The sequence below is a fragment of the Babylonia areolata genome, chromosome 19 (assembly GCF_041734735.1).
Source record: "Babylonia areolata isolate BAREFJ2019XMU chromosome 19, ASM4173473v1, whole genome shotgun sequence".
Classification (NCBI taxonomy): domain Eukaryota; kingdom Metazoa; phylum Mollusca; class Gastropoda; order Neogastropoda; family Buccinidae; genus Babylonia; species Babylonia areolata.
This window is the reverse complement of record NC_134894.1, coordinates 49,041,844-49,064,340: the sequence shown is the minus strand read 5'-3', so window position 1 is coordinate 49,064,340 and position 22,497 is coordinate 49,041,844. Positions and strand designations below refer to the sequence as shown.

The 22,497-nt window shown below is 44.7% G+C and overlaps 1 pseudogene; it reads left to right on the top strand.

Annotated features, from left to right (window-relative positions):
- Positions 1-7,435: 7,435 nt before the first annotated feature.
- On the top strand, positions 7,436-9,267 carry LOC143293806 (uncharacterized; annotated as a pseudogene).
- Positions 9,268-22,497: the final 13,230 nt, after the last annotated feature.

Here is a 22,497-nt window from a genome sequence, read left to right as displayed (position 1 = left end):
TTACATTTTATGAATTGGTGCTGAGAGATGTAAAACTGGTTTCTGGTGGTTGTGAAGTTAATATGTTCATTTACTATGGATTTTTTGTTTTGTGGCGAAGCAGCTCTGAAGAAGTTTTCTGCGGGTATGGGTATTCCTGGCTTTGCGCTTAACACCTACAGGCAACACCACAGAAAGATTGGTGATGCCCATGCACAAGTAACCAACAGCGTCCTGTCTGCTGCTGTGGCTGCTGTGCATCAAGTGTTTGGTGATGCCAATGGCACTGAAGACCCCAACAGTGACACTGACCATCAAAACAGTGATGATTCTTCCAGTGACACTAATATGGATGATGATAGTGATGACAGAGGGGATGCTGGTGATGATGGTGATGACATTGGTGATGATGATGGGGGTGGTATCAATGTTCATGAAAGAGATGAATACTATAAATCAAGTTTACCGAGCATTTAAAATCCTTATTTCATACCTTTTTTTTTCTCCATTTAGCAAGAATTTTTGCACAAAAACCCCAAATAAATTATATCTTCAGAACTGTTTCACATATTTTAATAAAACTTGCACCAATAATCCGGATTCAGGACAAAAAGGTCTATTCAATGATGTTAACAGTTTCTGAAATGTAAAAAATTAGTTTGGAGAACTGGGACTGAGTTGCTCTGCTGCTACAGTGTGCTCAGATCATCAGCCGCATTAGTGCACTGACCCAGTGATGCAGCCAAACCCTGTCCTGTGTGCTTTCCGACACCCAACAAATGTGCCACTTATGGAGTTTGCTGCAAAGGCTTTCCAAAGTACTAAACTTTGTGGATGAGGCTGTGAAGGTTCCACTGTCGTCACAACACACTTGCATTTTTTTCTTACAGTTTTGACCAGTTTTGTCATAGGATGCTCATCTTGTAACTCTCTCTCTCTCTCTCTCTCACACATACATTGTACAGTAAAAGAACAAGGTATGCTGGTCAAATCCCACAGAAAAGAGGGGAGAGACAAACAGACAGTTTGCCTCAAAGAAGTTGGATCACACCAATGTATCAGATGACTGGCTTTTTGCCATTCTTCTTCACATGGGCCTTGTGCACAAACCAGAAGAGGCTGGTCAACAACCAGAAGTTCCTAAGTCACAAGTTCCCATGCAGTCCTTAACTTTTTGTGAACCCTGTACTACTGTTGTTCACATGTGGCTAAGAAGCTGGTGCAGTGTGACCAATCCAATCCAATCATGTTGCTTATAGCCCAGCCGACCACATGAGTCCAGCTCCATGCAGACAACTATGCTGGGCAAGTAAGAACACCATGCAGCACCTTCTGTGGCCAGTCATGACCAAGCATCACAGAAAAGTCACCCTGCCATTCCTTGTTGTTGGCCACACCAAGTTTTCACCATGCTGGTGTTCTGGCTTGTTTAAACGCACATTCAGACTTTCAAAAGTGGACTGTATGAAGACATTGTAAACGTTGCACAACAAGCGTCAACATCTGGGATCTTCGTTCAACTGGGCAGCACTAAGGGTGGCAGACCTTTTGTCCCAGTGCAAAAACTGGAGTGGATTTCTGGGCACCTGGTTCAGGAAACTTGTGGGATTGAAAAAATACCACCACTTTACCGTCTGAGTCCAAATCAGATCATGATAGCCCAACTGACAACAATGGGGCCATTTCAGGGCTGATCACCTGTCACTTCATAAAACCAAAGAGCACAGAATCATGTTTGCTGGACACTGCTGCTTACTTTTAGACATTGCTGTCAGCTTTGATGGCTCATGGCTCACAAGGGGGCATTCGTCACTGATAGGGGCTGCATGTGTTATTGATTTGTCGACAGGTATATGTGTTGATTTTCATGCAATGTCAAAAACATTGTCAGAAGTGTGAAAACAACAGGGGGAAAATGGTAGAGATTGGGCAACATGCATACCTCATGTGGTATGAGGAACACAGGGACCACTGTCAAAAAAATTTGGATGGATCATCTGGCATGATGGAGGTGGAGGGGGCAAGGGTTCTGTGGGGGCGTTCACTCAAAAAAAAAAAAATGCAGTACGCTACTGCCAGGTGTGTCAGTTATTAGAGAAACCAGAGACTGAAATGAATGCACAATCCAAACAAATGAAACCAATGTGTGCAGTATCCAAGATCCTAGTGTAGCGAAAACAGTCATTAGGATTTCAGTTCAAGGCAAACAGGTGGTTATCTTCACGCTATATGTAAAAGGAAGATGAGACAGGGACACTACTACTCCCAGGATCAGCTTGTCCCATCTTTGGTGTCTCAGAAATAGTCACATTTTGGTGTGTGTATGTAACATTGATGTAATATGTTAACAAAAGTGTTTTTGTGAAGCACCCAGAGCAGATTTCTGGATAGTGTGCTATAAGTATCCATTATCATTGTTATTACTTAAAGAAACAGCTTGCCATGTCAACGTGCTTCAAGTTCCCCCCACTATAGAGCACAGCTGTGAAATCATTGACACACTCCTCCACCTTATCTGCCTCCTCCATGTTTTCCTCAAAGGCATCAAATATCTCCTCTGCCAACCAAACCCATCCACATCCTGTATCAGGCCCCATCCTCTGCACTGGCAGTGCTAATCAGCACCACTCCCCTCCACCCCCACTCCCTCATGGTCAGCCAACAAAGACCCCACCAAGACAAACATTCCCTAGTCTTCCTCCCTACCCACATCTATATGTTCCTCAGAAAAGACAACAAGAGGAAAATCATTGTCAGCAAGACAGCACCAACAAGGAACGAACAACTGAACGCTAAAAGGGACGTTCTGAACGCCCTCTGTATGCAGAGTTCCTGGCTGAGGAGTGAGTGTCCTTCATCTCCCACCACAAACTGCAGAGACAGGAGAAGAAGGGACACTTCCTGAAGGACGGCCTCCACCCATCACAGAAGGGGTCTGGCATCATGGCAGGCAACATTGGTCGTCATGTGCACGGTCTCTTCAGGGAGAAGGCCAAACGACGTGGACAACACAGGAGCACTCCTGTCAGTCAGGCCAGTGGACAGACGAGAGACAGAGACACCGGGAGCAGTGACCAGGTGACCAGAGACCACCAGCATCACCATGACAACGTGTCGCAGGGCAAGAGGAGGGGCCGCTACCACAGGAGTTACCCGGACCACCACAGTGACATACAGCCCAGGCGTGATGACCACAACACGGATTATCTCTACAGCAGCAGACACTACCATGACATCAACTACAGCAGGTAGTACTGGTACAACGTCCGTGACTGGAACAACCGTCCAAATGACAATCACCATTGTGACTAAGACAACCACTGTCCTAGTGACAATCACCACCGTGACTAAGACAACCACCATAACAGTCATCGTGACCGGGACAACCACCGTCCTTGTGACAATCACCACCGCGACTCGGACAACCACAGTGACTAGGACAACCACTGCAAGTCATCATGACCGGGACAACCGCCACTCCTGAGATGACAACCACCATGCCTACTGCAACGAGAGACGCTACCACAACAGCCACCAATACACTAGTCAGCCAAGGCACCACCCGGACAGAGACGATACGATCACCACTTTCCAGGAGCATTAGAGGAGCCGTGACTACCATGCATCCCGTCATAGTGATCGTCAAGGCAGACACTATATGCACTGGACTGACAGATACTGAGACACACACAATGTAAGGTACTGTCTACATGACAAGTCCTGAAAGTGTTATGTGTTTTACTGACCATTATATGTTATACTGATCATCGCACTGTACCAACACAAGTAGATACTTGATAAAATGATTGTCATTTCTCCTGAAGACCACAGCACCATAGCACAGAATAAGAGACATCATTGAATCAAATACTGTTGTGAAGATACTGTCGTGGAACATCAAAGGTTTTAGGGAAACTATTGACGGAACAAAAACAAACAAGTTCACAGTAAAAGAACTGACAGACTTATTTTCAAGCTACGATATTGTTATTTGCCAAGAAACACACCTGGATAGGGATAAGACCAAAGATATATTTCTACCTGGCTTTGCAACAGAGGTACACTACTGTAGGACAAAGCGAGCAAAGGCACAGAAGCCTCTGGTGAAATGAAATGAAATTATGGTGCTTAGAGCCTCGCCGACCACTAAGGCCATCTCAAGGCTATTGCCATGTTAATATCTACTACAAGGGTAAAAAGAAAACAAACAATAAAAACTAGTCACCACTTTAAGCAGAAAGCCTCTGGTGGAATATCTGTATGTGTGAAAGAATATTTTAGACCAGGCATTAAGTTCCTGCCACAGAGCTGTAGTGACATTGTGTGGATGCTGATAAAGGGTTTTAATACAAATCAAGACACTTATGTTGGCTGTGTATACATTCCACCTGAATTCTCCTCCTTTGGACGTCACCACATGCCGGACATATGGGAACAACTAGATAAAAATGTAGAACTGTTTACCACAAAATCAAATCGAATCAAATTATGGTGCTTACAGCCTCACCAACCACTGAGGCCATCTCAAGGCTATCGCCATGTTAATACCTACTACAAGCCAAGGGTGTTTACCACAAAAGGTAACATCATTTTGTGTAGTGACTTCAATGCACGAACTGGTATGCCAGATGATTTTATCCCATTTAGACCCCTGTCACACTAGGACGGCGTTCCCACTGCGTTCTCACTGCGTGCTAGAACGCTGTCAAATCGGAAAATACCAGAAAATCGTTTTTAGGTGTGACAAGTGTTGCGTCTCTACAGAGCATTCGTTGCGTTCCCACGGCGTTCTAACTGGCGATAGACTGCGTGTGTGCGGCGTTGTTACAACGCCTACTGCGTGCCCACGCCGTTGGTAGCATTGCCAAAGCGTTCACACTGCGTTCTAGCTTGCAACTGACTGCGCGCTCGTGGCGTTGTCACGGAGTGCTAGGAGTTGTCACTGCGCGCTCGTGGCGTTGTCACAGAGTGCTAGGAGTTGTCACTGCGCGCACACAGCGTTCATACTGCATTGTAGGCGTTCCCGTGGTGCTCGCACCGCGTTGGTCGAGTGAAAGTGTCAGTCTCATCATCACCATTTTGAAAGCAAACATCCACGCGACAACATGGCCCCAAAGGAAAGACTGAAGGATAATCTTTTGCCGTCGAGTCAAGCTGCAAATCTACCGTTACCGTCAGTGGAGCAGACATCAACCACATCAACTCCGCGGAGCAGCCCATCAAGAAGCCCTTCACCCCCTTCGAAGAGGGAGAGGACATTGACGGATTTGACTATTGAGCAGGAGAATGAAATGGCCTCCTGGCTTGAGGACCATGAACTCATATATAACAAGAAGCTCAACTCCTACAAAGACTTCAGGAAGAAGGACGCCCTATGGGAAGAGAAGGCGACTGAATTGCACAAGACAGCGGTCGTACTGAAGACCTGGTATAGGTCGATTCGCACAAGATACACCCGTCTGTTGCGGACGAAATCCGGGGATGCAGCTACCGAGTTAACGGAGAGGGACCGGTGGATCCTCAGGAGTTTCAGTTGGCTGAAGTCACACATCGGCGAGGTCAGGAAGAAGACTACAGTCAGTGTAAGTTCCATTGTGTTCTTCATTAACATTACTTATCACTTTGTCTTTAAGTCTGTCGATAAGTCTGTCTGTAAGTCTGTCTGTCTGTCTGAGCGATATCTCCGGAACCGCCAGTGTTCCCAAAAACGTACATATGTGCGTAAATGACGCACAGATTTACAACTTTGACGCACAAAATTTTTACCCTGTGCATCAATGTGACGCACACTTTTTCCTGAAACTAACAAGCATCTTACGGCTTCCAGGAAAACCGCGAAGCACGCATCGTGGGCCTAAGCTTAGGCTAGGCCTAGTGCATAGCAGACGAAACTGAGCTGGCCAAAAACGTGTTAGAGTAACTTCCCTTGCCGATGCAGGCAAACGCTTCGCCAGCAGCCTAGGTCTACTTCACCGAACAAAAGGAAGGCCCCTAGGGGAGAATCTTTGACACGTGATAATGGCTCTGCTTCAATGGCTTTCAAAAGCGAAAACGCGATCGTCGACAACCAATGATCTAATCGTTGAAGATGAAATCTCATGTTATACTCCCTCCAGTAGTAATGCTGATAAAAGCAGTGTTGACACTGTGTTAGCCGATACCGCAACCGAAGCTGATATGAAGTCGGCTGAAACGAGTGGATGCGCCGAACAGACCAGTCAACGCAGGGGAGTGAAACGAAAGTTTAACTCAAAATGGCTTGACGAGTTTGACTGGTGCAGCTATGAATCGGGAAAGATGTTTTGTTCTACGTGTGTGAAAGCATCCAAGGGCAAGAAGTCGTTTGGAAGGCGACTCCAAGACAATAAGTTCGTTTCGGGAGCGGTTAATATGCAGAGGTAAGTAATGATCAAGTTGTCATGAATCACTACAACGTATGTTCTAGATAAATTGGCTGTATTTGTCACTTGCTCTACATGTCACAATGTGTGTGTGTCTGAGTGTGTGTGTGTGTGTGTGTGTGTCTGTGTCTGTGTGTGTCTGTTATTTTATTATACAATAGGGAGGGTGTGGTGGTTGTGAAGGTCGTGCATGAGTGTGTGAGTGTGTGTGTGTCACTATGTGTGTGAGTGTGTGTGCGTCACTATGTGTGTGTGTGAGTGCGTGTGTGTCACTATATGTGTGTGTGTGAGTGTGTGCGTGAGTGTGTGTGTGTGTGAGTGTGTGTATGTATGTTTGATATTGTTTGTATATAGGTGTGATTGTTGTGAAGGTTGTGTGTGTGAGTCACTGTGTGTGTGTATGTGTGAGAGTATGTGCGAGTGTCAGTGTGTGTGTGTGTGTGTGTGTGTATGTACATGTGTGTGTGTATGTGTGTTTGTGTGTGTGTGTGTTTGCCACAGCACATATATACCATTTACTTATTTAAATTACAACAGGTCTGCACTTGTTCGACACCAGACCTGTGATGACCACCTTCTCAGCAAGAGCATGCTGGAGCAGAAGCAAGAAATGGCCAGCATCCTGACAAAGCAGTACGAAGATGCTTCCGACTCCATGACAGCACAAATGCACACAGCCATCGTCATGGCCCAGGAGGACATCCCGGACACCAAGTTTCAAGTGCTGCTTGCCCTGCAGGTTGGTACATGGATTGCTGTCGGCTATTTGTTTCAGCTGAAACATTCTTGTATTTGTGTGTACATCTATATCATGTTGCTGTCAATTGTTTCTGCATAACTCTTTTTGTATTTAAAAAAAAAAAAGAGTAAAGCAAGAAATGACACATTATGCTAACAAGAAATGACACATTATGCTAAAAAGTATGTAAACATATGCAATGTACAGGATAAACAGTGCTTATGCTTATTCTGTTATGTTTTACTTTTAGAGAGAGAGAGGGAGGGGGGGTGGAGAGAGAGAGAGAGAGAGATTGATTTGACTGAACTCAGTGAGTGTGTGTGTGTGTGTGTGTGTGTGTGTTTCAGAAAAGAAACGGTGCCCCAGCTCTCCAGAAGGAAAAGGCATGGTACACCAGCCATGTTGCTGTCGAGGAGATGCAACAAGCAGCTGCTAAAGTGTGCATTGATGGACCAACCACACAGTACAGGCAAAAGATGAACTTTTATTTATTTTCTACTGAGATCTACAACATGGGATTTAAGGGGGGGACATGGAACTTTTTGGCGGCGGGACACGGCAAAGGTATCCCAGATGGTGTAGGTGCAGTAGTAAAGAGAGCTGCAGACAACAGGGTACTACACGGGGCAGACATTCTGAACAGCAAAACCTTTGTAGATCAGCTGGCAAGAACACACACTTCAGTTAATCTATATGTCATCAATGAGGAGGACATCAAAGCTGTTGAAAAACAGACCAAAAGCAAAACTCTGAAAACTGTCCCAAGAACTATGAAGCTCCACCAAGTAATTCTTGTCGCCCCAATGGTAGTGAAATATGGGGATGTAAGTTGCACTTGCACTGATACCCCTTGTCCAGATCATATTCTTCGCAAGTATGCCCTAACACCTTGGGGCTCAGAACACACAACAGGTCTCAAACGGAAGACAGAAGATGGAAGTATGAGGGAGAAAAGTCACACTGCTGCTAAAAAGAAGTCAGATGACAATGCCTCCAACACAACTCCTACAACAGAAAAGAGTTTTCTGAACATTTGGATGCCTTGAATAAATGCCATACCTTTCAAGAGTTGAAACAAAAATGCTCTGAACTTACACTCACAGACATAGACAAGCCAAAACAGCTGTCAATGGAAACAAGCAAGTTTTCAGTTGACCTCAAAGCAAGGCAGCTATACCCCTCTGATGTGCCCAGTCCATCACGACTTCCTGTGAAGGTGAGAGCAGATGGCGATTGCCTTCCTGGGTGTGCAAGCATTTTTGCATATGGTGACGACAGTCATGCTGCAGAGATGAGGATGCGCATCGTTCATGAACTTGCCTTAAATCAAGAATACTACCTGAACAAAGACAACCTCAGCAGAGGCCTGGCAGCAAGTGACCCTCGCAAGGTGACCAACTCATTCTACATGTACTCCCCGGTATACATCCCAGATGTAAGAATAACTGATCAGATTATTCGCTCTGCATACGAGGCAGAAGTGATGAAGATAACGAAAGCCAGGGTGTACATGGGCATTTGGCAAGTGTGTGCAGTGTCCAGCATTTTTAAAAGTCCAGTTTTCTCAGTCCACCCTCAAATTGGCAATCCGATTGTCCGGTTTGATCTTCATAGACTGATTCTACCACGACTTCACAGCGCCTTCAAAATCACTCCTGGATGTCAGCATGATGACCAGGGTATCTCAGCCACACCCAACAATCCACTGGTGATTATGTGGACGACAACAAGACAGGACATGACCAAAGAACACTGGACAGCAAACCATTTTGTCGTTGCAGTCCCAGAAACAACAGACACTGTGGGGAAGCAATCAAGGAGACCAATGTCGGATCAGATGTTTGATGTCCCACCCCCAGAAGAGTGTAAGGGCCTGTGGGTTCTGGTCCAGTATGAGCGAAAGCCGTATCCTGGGGTGGTTGTGGAGGTTGATGGGGAAGAGGTCTATGTGGACTGTATGAATGCGGTGGGCAAGGGATTTACTAACATTTTCTTCTGGCCCAAAACATACCAAGATCTCTGTTGGTATGACCATGACAAAATTCTGGCTGTCATCCCACAGCCTGTTCGTACTAACAATGCAGCAAACCATTTTTCAGTTGATGAGGCAATATGGAGAGCAGTGGTGGGAAAGTTGAAGGCTTGAAGCATTTGATTTTCTGCAAGGGTATTGCCAACTTGACGAGGCTCTGGTATCAAATGCACCGCAAGACATTGTCCATTTTTCTACTGCCAAGCCTTTTTATTACTGCCATGCATTCTGTCAAGAAACGCTGCCTTAAGAGTGCAGGTGCACATATTACTGTAACTTCCTGAAATGAAATGAGATGGATGCAAGCATACCTCATTTGTATTACTGCCTGTTACTTCTTTTTCTACATTGTCATATTGTATTTGCTTGCATTGTTTTCTTCCTAAATTTTATATTTGTGCTTGTAATCTGTTTGGAACAATTATTTGAGCTGTCGCATTAACCATGTGCATTTGCAATGTGCTACATTTATGTTCAAGTTGTGAAAATGGCATAACGATGATGCCAATATGCCACTGGTGTTACCAATTGTCAGTGGTGTTACCGACTGTCAGTGGTGTTACCGCTATGTCAATGGTGTTACCATGATATTTTTTAATTTTTGTCTATAATTCCTTTGACATTTCAATCAGTACAATGCTTTGTTTTTATGCCTTTAAGTCCAAAGCATACATAAAAAATAATCATAAAAATTAATCACACAGTAAATCAGAGCGAAAGGCACATTTATGCTCTGAAACCTGATATTTCTGTGCAGCGATAAATGTTCAATCATGATCAATTGGGAGATTATCGTTAGGCTCTTCAATCCATATGCAAATCAGTATGATATCACCTTATTCTATTTGATAAAAAAAAAAAATCAAAACATGGTAACACCACTGACATTTTTTCCTTGTTTATTTTCATTAATTTATTTTTCTTCTCCACTGTTTTAGGCAACGACTGCCCATTTTGTGTTTTGAATACTTTAATGTTTCCTTAATCATTCTAACTCACAAGAAAGATGATTTGATTAAAGTCATTTTGAAAAATTCATTTGTCTCAAAAGTCTTACTATTTTGAAAAGCGCCCATATACAAACCATCACACACACACCTTCACACACACACACCATCACACATACACACACACCAGCACAATTTGTACTGTTCATATCACTCACACACACACATGCAAACACACACGCACACACACACACACAGAGAAACGGGCATAACACATTTCAGAGAAACATTTTTTTTATAAAACTTCCCAGTAGACAAATACAAATATGTCCACTTCATATATATATATATATATATATATATATACAGAAACACTGTTCATGTTGCACACTGTTCATGTTGCACACTGTTCATGTCATGACATTCAGATCATGCGATCCTGCCAGGGCACTGAACCAGCTGCGGAGTTGAAGTACAACTTCAGGTACTCTCGTTGCTTCTTTGCAGCAGTGGTGTCTCGATTGGGACCCTTGACATTGTCCACATCATGCATGGTTGCTGTAGCCCGCCATGAACCTGGAATGATTTCGTGATTCGCATCCTCTGAGTCCACGGCAGCATTCTGTAGTGCAGGGTATCTTATTCGCATCAGATTGTGCAGAATGATACACGTCTCCACGATGAGAGCGACTGTCTCAGGGGCATGTTGCATCGTAGTGAGGAGGATCTGCCAGCGTTGAGCGAGGATGCCGAATGCATTTTCAACGATGCGACGACCCCTCGACAGTCTATAATTGAAGATTCTCTTCTCTTTCGTCAGCTGGCGCTCTGCATACGGCTTCATGAGGTACGTGCGAAGCGCAAACGCATCATCAGCCAGGATGTAATATGGCGTCGGCTGATCATCATTTGGTAGTGCATCTGCTGGAGGAAAGTTGATGCTCGCGTCATCCAGGCACTCCTTCAACTCGGATGCACTGAAAATCTGAGCATCGGACATGTGCCCATACCCGCCTACATCGACCCACAGAAACTTGTAGTCAGCATCCACCAGACCCATAAGCACAATGGAGAAATAACCTTGGTAGTTAAAGTACGTGCTACCACTGTTCCGAGGACATCTGCAGGCTACATGCTTTCCATCAAGAGCGCCGCATGCATGAGGCACGTTCCATCTGCGCCCGAATTCCGCTGCAATTTGGCGCCATTCTGCTACGGTGGTAGGACACTGGATGCACTCCTCCTTGTACTCGTCGACGATGGCCTGGCACACCTCACGAACACAGACAGACATTGTATTGTGAGGTACTCGAAAGTCGAACTTCATGCTGCTGTACTTGTCCCCAGAAGCCAGGTGGCGCAATGTCATAGCCAGCTTCAAACCAGGTTCGAGGGATTTTCGAAATAGGGTGTCCTGTTTCGTGATTCGTGGGCCCACTCTGTCAAGAAGCTCATCGAACATTTCGGGTGGTACACGGAGGAAATTGAAGTAACTGGCAGGGTCTTCAAAACGTAGCTCAGGCATGAGCCTATGATAGTGACCATACTGTAGCCTCCTTTCGACACCCAGCCACTGTCGTACCCAGACGCTCCTTTTCCTTGAGGCCCTTCTCCTCCTCCGTGCCATAATGAGACGCACGACGTCTGCATCTTGAAGGAGCTGCTGGACATGCATATATGCAAGGATAATACTGGCTTGTTGAGCAGCCATGATCGGGAACACAAATGAGGTTGACAAAAATGACCACACTGCGTATATACGAACACGGCATTCATATGCGTTCTCACTGCGTGACCACGGCGTTCATGGAGTCCTCACGGAGTGCCCACAACGTTCATGGAGTCCTCACAGCATTGCTATTGCGTTACCACGGCGTTCCCACTGCGTGCTGCTCAGAACGCAGAGCCACTGCACTGCCATTGCGCGGGCTTTGTGCATCACAATGTGCACGCAGTCGCAAGACGTTCTAGGCGTCCCCAAGGCGCTCTGTTGCGTTGTCACGGCGTTGTCACGGCGTTGTCACGACGTTGTCACTACGTTGTATGCAATCCCACTGCATTCAATTCGGTGTTCTGGCAAATTTCGCAACGCAGTGAGAACGCCGTCCTAGTGTGACAGGGGTCTTAACCACACATGTGAATATGTGCACAAAAGAAGTTCATCTGATAAAGCTGTACAGAAATATGGAAGAAGGTTTGTTAAACTATGTATGGAAAATAATATGTATATTTTAAATGGGAGAACCCTTGGTGACTTACATGGTAATTCCACGTGCTTTTCACGAACAGGGAAAAGTGTCATAGATTACATGTTCCCAGGATGCGAAAGGTGATGAAATGCACTTCTCAGTCCACCGGAACTTGTTCAAAATGTTTTGAAAGCAGATGAAGAGGAGCGATACCAACTAGAGTTCAGGAAACTGGCATCTACAGAGCTTACCCTACAACACAGCGTTGATGGCACTCCCATTGCTGTGGACAGTTGGTGGGGGGCAGTAATGAAAACAAAGTGCTTCCCCCTTCTCAGCAGAATGGCCACAGCTCTCATTACATGTTTCCAAGGACCTGAAGTGGAGTCCAGCGTTAATGTGATGGCAGAGGTGTTGAAAGTCGGTCATCAAGGATGGGCATACTAACATACTCTGCCATCCAAACTGTTAAATACGTCTCGAGAGCCAGTAAGCTGTCAGCTGTGAAAGCCTTCAAAAGGAAAGACAAGAAGGAACCTGTGTATCAAACAACAGGTGGAAGTCAGCAATCAAAATGCTAAGCTAGCCTTGATGGAAGCTGAGAAGAGGGCCAGACTGGCACACAGGTGAGCCATGAGAACTAAGGCAGAGGTGCTCTGAAGAAAATGCAAAAGTGAAAACAATTCAAAGTGTGGCCAGGCAGCCAAGGAACTCAAAAAGTCCAGACTTGAACCAATTCTGTTGCTGTGTACATATATATGAGTGATTTCCTGAGGAGAAGAGAAGAGTGTGATTTTGTTTTCCATTGGTTTTGGGTTGGTGTTTTGTTGCATCATTCTATTATCGGCAGTAGTTTTGTCTGGGCAACAGCTGTGTACAAAAGCTCACAAAATTTGATGAATGAATCATTGACTCATTAAGTGGTTTGAGTTTGACAGTCAATATTCAACAGGTGTGTGGACAGCAGTCATGGTTATTCTGTTGTGGCTGAACCAGTGGCTTTGGTGTGTGCTGTGTACACACTGCGCTTGGTTCTGAGATAATTACTCAGTGACGACGTGGGGACGAACCCAGGCCTCACACACCAAGACCAGGACAAACACGAAAATGTAAAAATACCGACCCCGACAGAAGTGAATGCCAGTGCCGATATAATCTCCATCCTTCAGTAAGCCATTCAGCAGCAAAATGACCAACAAACAGCCTTGATCAGAGGGGACCTAGTAGGTATCAAGACAGACATGGACAAAGTCAAGCAGCAGTGTGAAAAAATAAATGTGTGCTGTGATCAAACAGAACGGGACTACGAAGGACTGACAAAGGCGGTGACGGACATAGAAACAGAGGTACAGAACATCCATAGCGTGACTGCAGACAGAAGAGAAGAGACTAATGAATTGACAACATCTGTGCATGACATGAAACAAGAATTAAGGCAAATAAAGTCAGACATTGATAGACTGGAAGAATTCTTCAGAAGAGAAAACCTGCGCATGTTCGGGATTTCCCATAGTGACCAGAATGAAAACAATGATATGTGTGCCAGGGCTGTGTTGGACACACTGAACAGCGTGGAGGGAGGGATCAAAACATGGACCATAGATGACTTAGAGAGAGCACACCGCATTGGACAGAGCCGGGACGGGCAACCAAGAACCATGCTCGTTAGATTTAGCCGATGGAAAGACAAGATGGCAATAATCAGCAATAAGGACTTCTGTAATGAGCTGGCCACGAAAGGTGTCAGAGTGGCAAACGATCTGACCCATGCTCAAAGCAGCGCCGTCACCCAGGCAAGAAAAGAAGGCAAGAAAGCCTTTTTCCGCAGCGGCAAACTGGTGACCGTTCCTTGGTCTCCTGACCGCAAGACATACACAAAAGTTGCTTCAGGAAGCGTTGTGAACAAAACGCCGACAGCAGACGATATGGAAACAACTCGTGCAGCAGGACAGCCAACAAGAACCAGCCAGCCAGAACTCATGTTTCCCTGCTCGTGACGTAAGACATGGGTTAGAGGGTGGCCAGAAACAACAGGGCGTGACTGACACAACCCCCACAGCGTGTTAACACTGATGTCTCCTCCAGCCAACAACAGCAACAAGGTGCAAATGGGTGCACCGGTGCGAGAGGGGCAGCACATCAGGGGCGACACTCATCGCAACAGCGACACTCAGGCAGTACACAATGCTCCAACATCAAGCGCAAAGGCTGGGCCACACAAGAGTAGTACACAGACAGCTCACACTGACCACACAGCCAGCGGACAGAAGGCGCCTCACACCAACAACACACACTGCTCTCACAGCCAGCAGAAAGACGGGGGCCTCATATCTCCAGCAGGTGTCAGCGACAGCAGCAGGACACTGCGGCGGGACAAGAAAAAATGGGGCAGGACTGACCACCCAAATGAATGGACCTTTCTGAACTATAAATATAATGTAGAAAACCTGTTTAGTAAGTTGCATGATGTATCCTTTATTAATTACATTAGTTCATTTGATTTGATCTGTTTAACCCATTAATGCCCACGCACCCTGTGAGGGTGCACTTACAAAGTTCTTTCTACAGTAATGTACAAATACAAAATTAGATTTGCTTTGTTTCGAAGATGTTCCAGGGACACTTTTGAAGTTACTGACATGCTTCATTAGTTGCTTCCCTTTCACCACCTATTGCATCATCCGACTGAAAAAGAAAGATGGCTTCAACATCAAGTGGAGAAAGTAGGTAAGTCTCAAGAGAATGCAAATTGAAATATATTTATTATTCATTTATATCTAGCATCTTTGTCCTGTTCACAGTACAGTCAATGTGTTGCTTTGTGTGAATTAGAAAAGTTCCATGCATTTTTCCTAAAATATAAAATGCACCCTAGGAGGGTGTGGCGGGCATGACTGAGGACACTGTTTTGACACAGAAGTGCACTCCACTAGGGTGCGATGGGCATGAGAGGCAACAGTGTATTGCAATAACTTTTATTTTGTGTGTGTGTGTGTGTGTGTGCGCACGTGCATGTGTGTGTGTGTGTGTGTGTGTGTGTGTGTTTATGTGTATGTGTGTATGCATATGTTAGCGTGTGTTCATGCGCGTGTGTGTGTATGTGCGTGTGTGTGTGTGTGCGTGTGTGTGTGTGTGTGTGTGTGTGTGTGTGTGTGATATGTGTATCTGTGTGTGGGTACATTTTATGAGGTGAACTGAAAGGTTTCGTAAATTTGTTTTTACAGGTCAAGAAGAAGATACACTACCCATGATGTGCTGAGAATGCTGGAAGAGGATGACTTTGTAGACGCAACCATCTACATCACACCTCCTGGTGAAGGGCTGGACAGTGATGAAGACAGCAGCGAGGAGGAAGGAGCGACAATTCACAATCTGAATCGTCCACAGTTGTTAGCTGAAGCCCAAGCCCAAATTCTTCGCCCTGATGGTCAACAAATAGAACTTGACGAGGCCCAAGAACCAGAGAGACAGGATGTACCACCAGCTCCTGCTGCCCCTCCACCACCCCCTGGAGAACCTCGTCAGAGACAGGATGTACCACCAGCTCCTGCTGCCCCTCCACCACCCCCTGGAGAACCTCGTCAGAGACAGGATGTACCACCAGCTCCTGCTGCCCCTCCACCACCCCCTGGAGAACCTCGTCAGAGAGAGGATGTACCACCAGCTCCTGCTGCCCCTCCACCACCCCCTGGAGAACCTCGTCAGAGACGGAATGTACCACCTGCTCCTGCTGCCCCTCCACCACCCCCTGGAGAACCTCGTCAGAGACGGAATGTACCACCTGCTCCTGCTGCCCCTCCACCACCCCCTGGAGAACCTCGTCAGAGACGGAATGTACCACCTGCTCCTGCTGCCCCTCCACCACCCCCTGGAGAACCTCGTCAGACGGAATGTACCACCTGCTCCTGCTGCCCCTCCACCACCCCCTGGAGAACCTCGTCAGCTGCAGGCTCCCCGCATTGCGCAAAACCAGGCACAGCAGCAGCAGCAACAAGGGCCACGCAGATGGAGACGAGAAGATCTACCCAGAGATGAACTTCGTACACAAAGGCCCTGGGAAGATGCTCCCGATCCACGTTTCTTAGAACAAAACCTCAATCCATTAGAAATCTTTGAACTATTCTTTGATGACGAAGTGATTGATTTCACTGTTCAGCAGACAAATCTATACGCAAACAGAGATAAAGGGAATCATGCGTTCAACACAAACAGAAAGGACATGCGTATTTTCCTGGGGATAATCCTGCTTTCTGGATACGTCCAGCTGCCAAGGCGCCGCATGTACTGGGAATTGAACACTGACTGCCACAATCATGCTGTCTCTGCAGCGATGAGTAGAAACAGATTTGAAGACCACCTGCGATACCTTCATCTTGCTGATAACAACAACCTGCATGTTGGGGATAAACTTGCAAAGGTCAGGGATTTCTTGACGCTGATCAATGAGAGATGCTTGCTGTTCTTTCCTCTGCAAAGAGACCTGTGTGTGGATGAAAGCATGATCCCATACTTTGGCCGACACGGCATCAAGCAGTTTATCAGGGGGAAACCAATCCGGTTCGGTTACAAACTGTGGTGCTTGGCAGACTCCAACGGCTATGTCGTGCAGTTTGAACCCTATGCTGGTGCTAGAGGTGCACAAGGATACGGCAGGCTGGGACTAGGAGGCACTGTCGTCCTGGATTTGATCTCTGAGTTACCAGAACGTCGTTTCCACCTGACATTCGACAACTACTTCACCTCTCTTCCTCTCCTGGCAGAACTTGCAGCTGCTGGCACTGGTGCCACAGGGACCATTCGAAAAAACCGTGTTGAGAACTGCCCACTGAGAGACAGTGCTCAGCTGGCAAGGGATCCAAGAGGTGCCACTGACTTTCGTCGAGACAGAAGAGACAACATTCTTGTGGTGGAATGGAACGACAACAGCGTGGTTACTATGGCAACAAACTGTGATCATGTAGAACCACAGCATGAGGTGAGAAGATGGTGCAAGCGTCAGGGAAACTACATCAATGTGCCACAGCCCAGTTTGATCAAGGTGTACAACACAACAATGGGAGGTGTTGATCAAGCTGACCAAAACATCAACAAATACCGGGCTGGCATCAGAACCAAGAAATGGTGGTGGCCATTCTTTGCCAATACCATAGACTTGTCTCTGCAAAATGCATGGCTGCTCTACAGAAAGAGCATCCGGAACAGACAGGAGCCACTGGATCTACTGGCGTTCAGGAGACAGATAGCTCAAGTCTACTTGCAGCGCAACGCAGCACCAGCTTTGCCACAGAGAGCTACCCCACTGCCCCCTGCTGCTGCACGCAGGGTGCCAGATGCCCTCCGCCTGGACAGGACAGGACACTTTTCTGGGGACTCCCAACACGCAGAGAAGATGCGCCCTGTGTCATCGCAACACCCGGAAGATGTGCCTAAAGTGTCAGGTCGGACTTCACATGCATTGTTTCAATCAGTTTCATGGAGTGATTTAGACAATTCATTATGATTGCCACAACTGGAAACGGGACTGTGTTCTGCAAGCTGCTGTTTTGCTTTAGTGACTGGATTGGTTTCTTCATAGTTCTGAGAAAGCATTCTCTCTTCTTTTTTTTCTCAACTGCATGAAAACAATCATATTATTTCATTTTTTTAGTTTGGGATTGAAACTGGTTGGTTCTGCCTTGCCTCAGGAAAGGTGGCAGTGCTGTTTTGCTTTAGTGACTGGATTGGTTTCTTCATAGTACTGAGAAAGCATTCTCTCATTTTTTTCTCAACTGCGTGAAAACAATCATAACATTTCATTTTTTTCAGTTTAGGTTTCAAACTGGTTGGTACTGTCTTGCCTCGGGGAAGATGGCAGTTTGCCTTTTATTTTTTGTGTTTCTTTACTAATAGCCTAAAGGCATTCCAAACATCATCATTTTGGCTTTTGTGTTATGTTATACTTTTTTTTAACAAAAGAAATATAATTATCTATTCTCGAATTGTTTTACTTAGATGCAGTATATTTTAGAGTCAAAGTGCATGACAATATTTCTGATATTACGAAACATATGTGTTGTGATTTTTCTTTTGTTTATTAGGGTATTCCATGTCCTGTTTGGAGCCCACTGCATCGAGACAAAGTGTGAAAACACGAAATGATAATGTACCCTTCTGTGCCCATGCACTCCTGTGGGGTGCACCTCCATATCTGGATAAATATTTTGTTTTTTGAGAATAAAACTATGTTTCCTCACTATTGGAGTTATTTTCATTTGGAATCATGTGACAAATCTGAAAAGTATATTGAAAAGTATATCTTGGGCATTAATGGGTTAACAGAAACATTTACTTATAATGTAGAAAACCTGCTTAGTAAGTTACTTGATGTATCCTTTATTAATTACATTATTTCGTTTGATTTTATCTGTTTAATGGAAACATTTACTGACTCAGAACATGCAAAAAATTTTTTTTTTTTTTTTTTTTTTTGGCTGCCCCATAATCTGCACCGTTTCAGTGGCATTACTCACACGCCATTCATTTACATTCCCCCATACACAGCCACACCCGGGTCTGTCCGTCACAGTTCCAGCGTCGGCAGTCCACAGGGAACCATCGATGTTAGGTTGCCAGGAGGCCACACACCAGAGGAGACCCTGCACTGCTGCTGAGTCACTTCGGTGGTGTTCAGTGGTGCCTGTTCTGATTTAACGTACTTAGGACACCAGCTACTAAGCTCCCTACTAATGACAATAATGGCTTAGTCACTGAGCCAGACTCAGTGAGCGTCCCTCCCACAGTGGAGACCGCCACCATGTCCCTCAAACAACAGCCCCCCATGAATCTGCCGACACTGAAGACAATGACAGGACTCACCCCAAGCACAGAAGTGCAGGGGTATCGAAACTGAGGTCACCATGACAGCAGGGCATGAAAGGCCACAGACTTTGAGACTGTTTTGTCTATACTGATGATGATGGAGGAGGATGACGATGATGACGACGATGCTGCTATGGAGGTCCATGTTGGTTTGGGACTGCCTGACAAGGCTGTACTCTACACTTCCTGTCATAATGATATCCTGGTGTTAACAAGGCCCGAGAGATACAGACACTTGCAGTGTTGGTCAAATAATTAGAGCAACACACCCAAAGATGCATCCTTGAACTAGTTGAAGTGGATGACACTTGACTGTGTGGTCCCGTCTCCCCATTTAAGCCCACAGCACACTCAACTCTGGGTAGGAGCCGGCCACGGGCCAAAAAACCCACCTCTGCTGGGATTCAAACCCACGTCCTCCCAGCTGTCAGTCTGCGACGCTAACCACTTTGCCACGGCGGCTGGTGAACATGCAAAATTTGTTGCTCCTGCAACTAAGTTATCCCATCACGGCAGAAATTCTGGAGGAGTTTGACTGATAGTTTGGAAATGTATTGAACATCATATAAAAGAGGTTAAGATAGAATGAATACAGTAGCTGTTGAAATGGATAAAAGCGTGTTTGGTGTTGATAAAAATATTGTGTTAATTGCTAGTTATATTGCCCTAGAAAGATCACCACTATATGAGTACACAGAGCTGCAAGAATGTCAACATTGCTTTGAGCGATAGTTTTCAAAATCTATGGAGACATGCTCTAGAGGTAAGCAGTATATGTATGTTTTATTGAAATTTCAAAAGTGGATTTGGTAGAGAAAAATTTATAAGTCAAATGCCTGATAATTACGTTATCAGCTTCTTCAGATTTCGAAGTAGTAATCATAAGCTGGAAATAGAAACAGAGAGACACAAAGGCATGCCACGAGAGTTACGGCTTTGTAAGGTTTGTAACATGTCTGTGATTGGGGATGAGTTTCACTGACTCACTTGTGTAAACAAAGTGAGTCTATGTTTTAACCCGGTGTTCGGTTGTCTGTGTGTGTGTGTGTGTGTGTCTGTGTCTGTGGTAAACTTTAACATTGACATTTTCTCTGCAAATACTTTGTCAGTTGATACCAAATTAGGCATAAAAATAGGAAAAATTCAGTTAAACTTTAACACTGACATTTTCTCTGCAAATACTTTGTCAGTTGACACCAAATTAGGCATAAAAATAGGAAAAATTCAGTTCTTTCCAGTCATCTTGATTAAAACAATGTTGCACCTCTAGGATGGGCACAACAAAATATATTAAAAAAGCCAAATTACATGCAAACTGTATTTACTGTTATATTTATATTTTTTGTATTCTCTAAACTTGGCACTTTGATCTGATATTCATATTCTGACACAACAACAAGAGCAGTCATTATTATCATTTTTTGTTCAAACAGGAACTTCTTTTGCTAAGCATGGAAGTTTTATTTATTTTGCAAACATTTTGGTGCAGATAGTAAAAAAGGGAAAATCTGTAATTAATGCTAGGGGACTTAATTTGCATTAAACTGATCTTTCTCATCTTAAACATTCCATTTTGAAATTATACTCAATACATAATAATGCACATGTATGTTTGAATGTATCACTATGTATGTTGTGTGTGTGTGTGTGTGTTTAGATTTGGAATATTTATATACACTCATTCTCATTTAACTTGCACAATTGTGAAAAAAGTGTGTCTTTTGCTTGCCACATCTTACATATTACTGCAGCTATTCAATAATCCTTACTGATCTGTAGTGCAAGATCCCCCCCCCCCCCCCCCCCGTGTAGTCAGCACCGGAAAACACACAGAAACACTGTTGTTTAGTCATGGGACGCCTTGAAAAGGCCAAAAATGGCCAAAAACAGCATGTCCACGAGAAAGTGTGTTATTTTGGACTTCTGAATAATGGTATTTGGTTAAATGTTTGCTTATACTTCCGTCTGCAATAGTTACTACAGTGTCTGAAGTGAAATTTAAAATGTAGTTTACTTTATATTTCACTAATCTTGGAAAGCCAGAACTTTTAAGGCAATGTCCAGAATTTGACGTAATCTACGTTATTATAACTTTGCTTGGGTTAGCAGTTATTTGATTATCCTAGAAAATGAATATCCTAATGCGTTTTGACAGTAGAAGAACTGATTAAACAAACCATGTAAAGCCCTTTTAATCTGAAGGTAAACTGAAGACAGTGTGAATTTTTCAATCTTTTTTTTTGGTTCTGGCAATAAGGATGTAATCTACGTGAAAGCAGTAACTCTGACAAACATAATTTAATCAAACGGGAAAAAATATGCATAGAAGCGACCACGTACGTTAGTCACAAATGTATGAAACCAGTAACCCTCTCGCATTTGTCTTTCACATAGCTGCTCACTAAAAGGGGACAGTAATCTTCGTTATGTAAGCTACGTTACTGCCGTGACCATATTTAGCTTCGTTTCCAGTCCGATCTCAGTTTTTTGCATTGTCTTTAGCCTGAAGTTATTTCCCTTGCCTTGCCACATGTCATGAAAGCTGCTGCCCGTTGTGAGTTCTTCATTTGTGAGGTGAAGCTTTCCGGGATTTGAGCTGCATGCTCCAAAACCTAAGCGTCAGGATCTGCAGTCAATGGTAACTTGCTAAATATAAGACCGATTATAGTGTCATCATCGTCACAATGTGTTTACATGGATGAGAAACCGAATTGTGTTATTTTTCAACAGCACGGTGGCGGGAACATGTGGTAACGCAGATTACTTACATCATTAAATAATTGCTGTCTGGCTAGTTCTATTATTAGGTCCAACGCAAGCAGCAGGACCAAAGATCTCACTTTATTTCGTTGATTTGATGAGTTACTCTCCCTTGGACCGTGCAAGCTTCTACAGCATTGACTGTTTATTCCTGCATTATACGCTATAATCACGGTAACGTAGATTACATCGGCGCAGAAAAACTTTTGTTTGGTTCTTCATTATGCCCAATCCCCACGGATTTTACTAGAACAATCAACGTTGTTTCACAGGGGCCACCCACATGATTTTTTTTGCGAATATTTTTCTTTGTGTATGCTGCGGGCTGTTGTGATCAGAAAGCCGAGTTTACTGGTAACAAAGCTTACCTTGTGTGGTAACGTAGCTTACCTATTGTTTAAATGCTCTATGTTGTGCGTCATGAGTAGTTATGTGTCTTGTTTCAGATCTGGGGTCATGCCTAAGACCAGGGCGGAAATTCAAAGGGACTACCGACAAAGGAAGAAGGAAAGGGAAGGAGAAACTTATGTGGAAAAGGAAAGAAAAAGAGTCAAGAAATACTACACTCCAATCGCCCAGCTCAGTAAGAAGG